Raw genomic sequence first — 7,527 nt, forward strand, 5'->3', positions numbered from 1 at the left:
ATCATTATGCTGTCTCACAAAACAATCAACACATAAGAATATGAAGTGCCATATACACAGAGTCTAAACCATTTCCCTTATTACAACATTCTATACAAAGAATCACATTTCTCATTATCACAACCATCAGTCTAAAAGTATGCCCCTGTACCGTGAAAAGACTATCCCTTTATTAATACCTAAGGAACCCTTTAGTATTAATGATTTACAGCACCTAGACAAAAGGATAACCACTCATGTCTAATCATAAACACAAACTGAGAATATCTATCTCTATTATTCCATAATTACCACATTCTTTCCAATCGATCTCTTAGTTGGTCCTATGCTATGCTGGGAGAAAAATAACCACAATATCACATTTATAAATCAAGTCATGAATAGATATGCCATGCAATGTGTGCAATGTCATGCGATGTCGCTCCCCATTTTTCCAATTCATTTCAAAAAAAAAAAACTTTACTTTTCAAATCGTTAACGTAACTCGTCCCTCGGTACCCCCTTGGCGACACGAGAGAAGGATTGGCCACTGTCCATGACCCTTGGTAACCCCGCAGCGTCATTTGGGCCCAGTTGGATCAACTACGCTAGGACAATCTCCCTAATTCTCTCTAACCTACATTAACACCACGGACCCTTGGTACCCCCTTGGCGTCCGGGTCTTCACAAAATCTTTTTCACAAAATATTTCCCAAAAAAAATTCAGTTTGCTTTCTGGTCAAAACTCCTCCTTAACAAATCAGTTTTATCCCATTACTTCCCAATGTAATGCATGATTGACACATGCTTCACAATATTATAATACCACATCATTACTCACATCAAAATCTAATTCTATAAACATACTTCGGTAACAAATTTATCATGGCAGCAAGTTTCACAATGACATACTATCACAGCCTTCAAGAAATCAACACAAGCATGTTGTCATCTAATCTATACGACATAGAAGTTATATTAGACATAGAAAATATATAGAAATTCTATGGGCACACTTTGGTAGCAAATTTATCATGGCAGCATGTTTCAAGGACAATGTATTATTCAGTTTTTTAACACTATTATAACACCAAACTTATAACAAAAAAGCTCATAATTGAAGTGAACTAAATATATAATTTCCAGCTTGTCAAACAATAATAATACAACCATTGTGATTACTAGAATTAAAGTTTTTAGGCACATAAACATCAACAACATTTTAAGAGCTCAAATTCCATATTTAAAACACATAACACATCATTTATGTCTAAGTTACAAAATTTCAGATTTTAATTACACAACATGCTTGTAAAGAAAGCCTAATTTAAGTCATATAATGGTTTAATTTAAATGATTTAATTCACAAGGAAACAAAGGGTGTGAGAGTTAAAACAACCCCTACTAGTTGTTAACAATTCATACGCAGTTTGTTACCTCTATCTTTGAAAATTCATAACAATTTCAATTCTAAGTCAAATTGAGTGATTCCAAAGCCTAATGAAAGCTTAAACAATGTACTTTGAAAGTGTCAATTTAGTTTAACAAAATCCCTTCCCAATTGGAACAGTTTTGACCCAAAATTTGGAAATAAAATCTGCCCAGAAACTGATTTTCAGCCTGTAGCTTCCATCTTTGAAAAATCATAAAAATCCCAATTCTCATCCAAATTAAGTGAATCTAAAGGCCATTGAAAGTTTAAAGACTATATTTTTCAAGATAAAATTTTAATTCACCAAAATACCTTACCATTTAAAGCAGGTTTGATGAGAAAGACTAGGACAGAATCTGCCCCAATCCAGAATTTCCAGCAAGAACACTCTAATTTCAAAATGTCATAATAAATTCATTTCTCAACCAATTTATGTGAAGCTAATTCTCAATGAAAGCTAATTAATTATATTATCATAATATCAAATCATCTCTAAATGATAAATTACGAATTTACATAAATTTAAGTAAAACAGTAGCGTGTAATTTCAACCAAACAGTTTCAACATGCTTCAGTTTAATTTTTTATACACTTTACAACTTAATTTGAAAGAGATTAACTTACTAAAGGCAAATGAATTGAAGGTTAGACAATCCTATCTCAAGGGAGTTCAAACCCTTGGAACAAACACCTCCAAGCTACCACATGGATGGATCAAATCACCAAAATGAAGAACAAACACTCATTTGCTATCAATGATACTCCTCCCTTTTCAACCAACTTCTGAAATGCTGTGATGAAGGAATGGACACACCCAATACACCAATGGAAAGCTCACTCTCTCTAGCTCACTTTTCATTCACATGGCAACCTCAAATTCACCCCCACAAAGCTCTTAATTTTGGGCTTAAAACAATGTCCTATAATGGAGGATAATGATGGACGAAGGTGGAATGAAAATTACAGAAGCCATGCACAGCCTAATTCTGCATAAATGAGTCATACGAGGTAAGCTAAATGAATGTCATGTTGTGTCCATGTGTCAAGCCCACCATGAGTCAAATATGTGACAATGATAAATGATCAAAATGTCCCCACCTCTTCACTTAAATACCAAAATGCCATTACAACCTCAAATGACCATTCCACCCTCATGAATAAAACAAATGACATCCAAGATAATTTACTTTTCAATTAAGAAAATAATTCCAAAATCCAAAAATCCCGACGTGGGACCCACACGAGTCGCTCGGCCCAAAAATCCAAAAACTGTTTAAATGATTCCCGAAGCATATCGATGCATCCCGAACTCAACAAAACATTCCAGATCATTGTTAAACCTTTGTGACATGCAATCACAAGCATGGCACGTAACCCGAGGTAATGAAATAATCACTTATGCCAAAATGAGAAATGCCCAAAAAAATTGAAAAAGTGATGGACATCACAATATTCTAACTGATTTCCCAAGCCGTGTTGTGTAACTGAAGGGGTTTTTTTATCCCTTTAATGGAATGAATGAGATTAACACTAGACCCATCCACTTTATCAAATGGATAAAAACCCCTTCGGCTATAATCCCCGGCTTGGAAAATAGGTCTAAATAGCATTACTCAATGTAAAGTTTCACCGAATGAAAATTATGAATGCAATTTAGGAATGCATTACCTTTTCTTTTTTTCGGTAGATTAGAAATGCATTACTTTTGCCAGTGAAGGAAGATCAGTATCTTATACTTGCCTGGAAAAATAAATGGGATTTGAAAATAAATTACATGGATTCACATATAATAAGTTCTTCATACCAGCTACAAGCAAATATTGGAGAGAAGCTAACAGTGCTCTGCAGATAGAGGAATACATAGTTTAACGTAGTAAAATGAGACATGGAAAGAATTCATTGGCAAAACTTCCAATGCTTTTGGCAATTTACACATGTTATATAGGTCGTCAATCCACTCCTGCTCTGCAATTGATAGCAAGAGCTTTGGGCTGACAACACCGTCCACACCTGAACGGATTGTTTGAGGCTTTCAGTGGATCACCAAGCTCACATTCAAATAAACCGTTTTCTTTAATTTGCTTATTCTCACATTGCCTTTGGTCACTGGCCATTTCTTCCGAGGTCATATTGACTAGCTTCTCAGGCTTCACGTGTCCAAGGAGCACTTTTCTTCTCAAATGAGTGTTGTTGGGATCCATTAAGTTGAACATAATAGACAAGTACTTCCGGTGCCAATTAGACTGATCCATTTTCTCAAACAATACAGACTCTACTGCTACAGCAACTCGAATTGAGTCACATGCATCCACTTCATCCTTCACGCCCTCGTCAGCCTCGCTAGAAGCTTCGGACAACGCCTCTAAAAGAAATTCCCGAACTTGGTCACGCATGGGCCATGGCATCATTAGATTTGATCAGTGAAGTCAACTTTGGCTGAGGATAAGGTTCAAGTGAAGGTTTCTTCATGTTAGAAGCTTGTTTTTCTTCCCTTTGTATCTTTTTGACCTTAACTTTCTCGCTGCAATCAACCTTCTCAGCTTTGATCATATCCGAAATTTCCACTTCCTTGTCGGCCTTGAAGGTATCCAGAATTCCTACTTTCTTCTAAACCTTTGTTGATCTGCCCTTATGAGCCTCCTTAACTTTGACAGTCTCTGCCTTTGTAACCTTAAAGTCTTTTTTTTTTTTTTTTTTTGATAAGTTTTGTAACCTTAGTCTTTATTGAATATTTATTATCAAGGTCACCATTGTTCTTTCTAGTTGTTTCATCAATGACCATCTTTTTCCAAACGTCAACCACATCAGAAGCTATGGTTTGGATGTGCTCCACAGGATGCTTCATAAGATGTTGAAGCCATTCTGCAACCTGAAATAATTAGGTATAACATGAAAATTTTATTTTAATACAAACATCAAGATGAACTAGTTAATGAGCCAGCCTCATGTGGTTGGGATTAAGGCTTTGTTAAGCCAAGTAGAATGAGGGTAAACAATTCCGAATTTTGACCCTTATGGGTACAACTTATAATTCTTACAATAACTAAAGATCAAAACTAAATCCACCATCACCACAAAGCATAAATTATAGTAAGATTGTTGAACAAATTATTGAAAGGACACTTCAACTGGTTCCATCTACGTCAATGCAAATTTTTCATAACATTAGATTTACTCGTTATTTCCAGTATCTTCATTTATATTTTGTTGGGGGACACATGATTAGGTGCGAAGATGTGTATCATGCCTGCCACCCACTATGAAAAGAATGATCAACCCACTTAGATTAAACACCACCAACCTAAAGTAGTAATCAGTTGGTGCACCATGGAAACCAAATAGCACAGTGGTCAACTTAAAATTTGATGAGACCATGATGGTAACACCCATTTTCATTCGCAAGAGAGTGTAAAGTTTCAGCAAATGGTCAAGATTTTACATTTTCCCTACAACAAAAGATTATAAATATTACAAGTAGCATGGTAGCTTCATCTATATCAATTCGATCACAATAGATTCAAATTAAGTGTCACCTTTAGACATGTTTTTTTCAAACAGCCAACAAATCAAACAAAATTCCCAATGTGTGGTGTGATGACAAAATGTTCAGGCTGTCAAGCATGAGAACGCGGGTTCAAATCTTGAAAGCATCTAATTTGTGCAAATAATCTCAAAGATTAGATTTGTGATTTCCATCCAATCTGTCCCCGACCATCGGGAACCACACTGAGTAATAACCCCCTTTTTTATATCTGCGATCACTATAGAATATCTAATTATTTATATCAAAATGCAAAAGCAAGTACTCTTTGCTTCCATTTAGAACAAATTTCTCAATTTTATAGAAATATTGCAAGATAAACCAAATTATCATGTTCAATGATTTCTAATAAATACCCAATTTCTGATTCGAGTTCTATTTAGCAGACAATGTGAAAATTATCAACAGGACAACAAAATTTGTTGGGATTTGTGAAGTTGTGGCCCAAATTTTGTTTCTGCCCAATCATGTAAATATTTGTCTTCTTTGTGTGCGGGTGTTCACTTTTTTTTCTAAATTTCTTAATTGTGTTCTCGTTATTTGTCACCACAAGATTAATTAAAACTAATAATATGATGCCAGAAATAAATTATACATTCATACCTGAGTCGTGACAAGAACATCACGCGTTACAGGAAAACATATAAGCTGTTTCAGTGCATCGAGGCATGTCACGCATCGATCAACTTCGGCCCAATTCACTGAAGCTCCGTCCAGCACTGCATCGTTGGCGGCCTTCTTCGCAGCTTCAAGCAACCCCACCAACTCTCTCTCCATCTCCATCTATTTCCTTCTCTCTACGGAGTTTATGTCAAGAAAGAAAATTATATATATATATATATATATCAAATTGAAGCGAGAATGGAAAGTTGTGTGTACTGTGTTTAGGGAATGAAACGAATTGAAGCGTGAATGGAAAGTTTTGCATAGGTTTATTAAGGCGGCGACACGTTTGGGTTGACATTCAACTTTAATCCGATCTTAACCCAACTTTCAACCCTAACTTAACAAGTTAAAATTAAAATGTCAAATTATATTGAATTAATTTCAGATTAAATTACTATTAAATATAAAAAGTTTTAAAACTTATTACAAATTAATTTTTAGAAGATTAATTCTCATTAACACATACATTAAATTAAAATCTAAATAAATAAATAAAAGTTGAAAAGAAAAGGTGATATAATTTAAATAATATATACAATATCATATATCTAAAATAAATTATATATATATATAATATTAAAATTTGAATTCGGATTAGATTCACGTTTATAGCGCATTAACCCAAATTCGACCCTAATTAAGTTCAGTTTGTGAAAACCTAGTAGCTCGATTAGGTTGGAGTTGGCTCATCCAATTTGCACCACTGATAATCATTGTAAAGTGAATGAATTTATGAAAATTTAAGTAATTGGTTTGAGAAATTTAAGTAATTGGTTTGAGATATAGACAATGCAGAGGCAAACTCAAATCATCTTCAATTTAATGGTGTTTGGTTCCATTTAGTTAGTAAAGTATATTACAATAATATTATAGTACAATTCCAAACTTGTAACACGCTTCACAATATTATTATAATGGGTCAAGGGCAGAAAGCCCCTATAATATACTTTGGGTGGCATTTTCATCCCCTATTTAAAAAAGTATGCTAAAAGCAATCCAATTTTTTAAAAATTATACGAAAACACCCCTCAATCATAAATTTGATATAAAATAATGTTGTAATACCCATTTTGCCATTTTACTATTCCAAAAATGCCCAAGAGGTGTGTATGCTAATAATATATAGGGGTGTTACGTAGACATTAACTATATTTAACCAACTTTTAAGAATTTTCCCTCACATTTTTGAAAATAGCGTATATCTCTCTATATATTTTTGCAAACAATGTATATTTCTCTTAAAAATAAAATTGTTGTCACAATTGTCATATTAATGTAGAGTATATTATATGGAATGAAAATTTCAGTTCCTTTTATAATTATAAAAAAGAAAAATATATATTTCCAATTAAATTTTCATATAGTTATTAGTTTTTATTTAATATATAATTAAAAAAATTAATTAAAGATACTTATTCATTATATATAAACAATATAAATTTATTTTTTTTAATTTTTGAATTTGTAATAATTTTTTACAAATACATATATATATATATATATATATATATATATAATTTCTTTGCATAACAACAAATTGGTATTCAATCTTTATTAAAAAAATAAATAAATAAACAAATGGGTGTTCAATCACCTATCGTCATCATACTATTCAAATCACGATAAAACTACATTTTCAATTAAATCTAACCGTTAAGATCAAGAGATTCAAAACAATAATAGTTTATAAAGTGCAGAAAACATCCCTATAATATGTTTATAGTGCGTATCACACCCTTCATTTACTAAATGACCATTTTCATCATTTCATAAAATGTTGCATTTTTACATAATATATAAAATGTGTATATAAGGGTAATTTAGTCAAATTATAACTTAAATGTCTGAAGAGGGATCTATATGCAACAGATTAAAACTTTAAGAATATTTTCTGAACATAAAGAATATA

General features: G+C 32.8%; 1 pseudogene; it reads right to left on the reverse strand.

The window, feature by feature from the left end:
• Positions 1-3,116: 3,116 nt before the first annotated feature.
• On the reverse strand, positions 3,117-5,890 carry LOC132286144 (transcription elongation factor TFIIS-like; annotated as a pseudogene).
• Between the last annotated feature and the right edge of the window lie 1,637 nt (positions 5,891-7,527).

Source organism: Cornus florida, unplaced genomic scaffold (assembly GCF_030987335.1).
Source record: "Cornus florida cultivar Cherokee Brave unplaced genomic scaffold, ASM3098733v1 CherokeeBrave_3.0.0_Hap2_Chr11, whole genome shotgun sequence".
Taxonomy (NCBI): Eukaryota; Viridiplantae; Streptophyta; class Magnoliopsida; order Cornales; family Cornaceae; genus Cornus; species Cornus florida.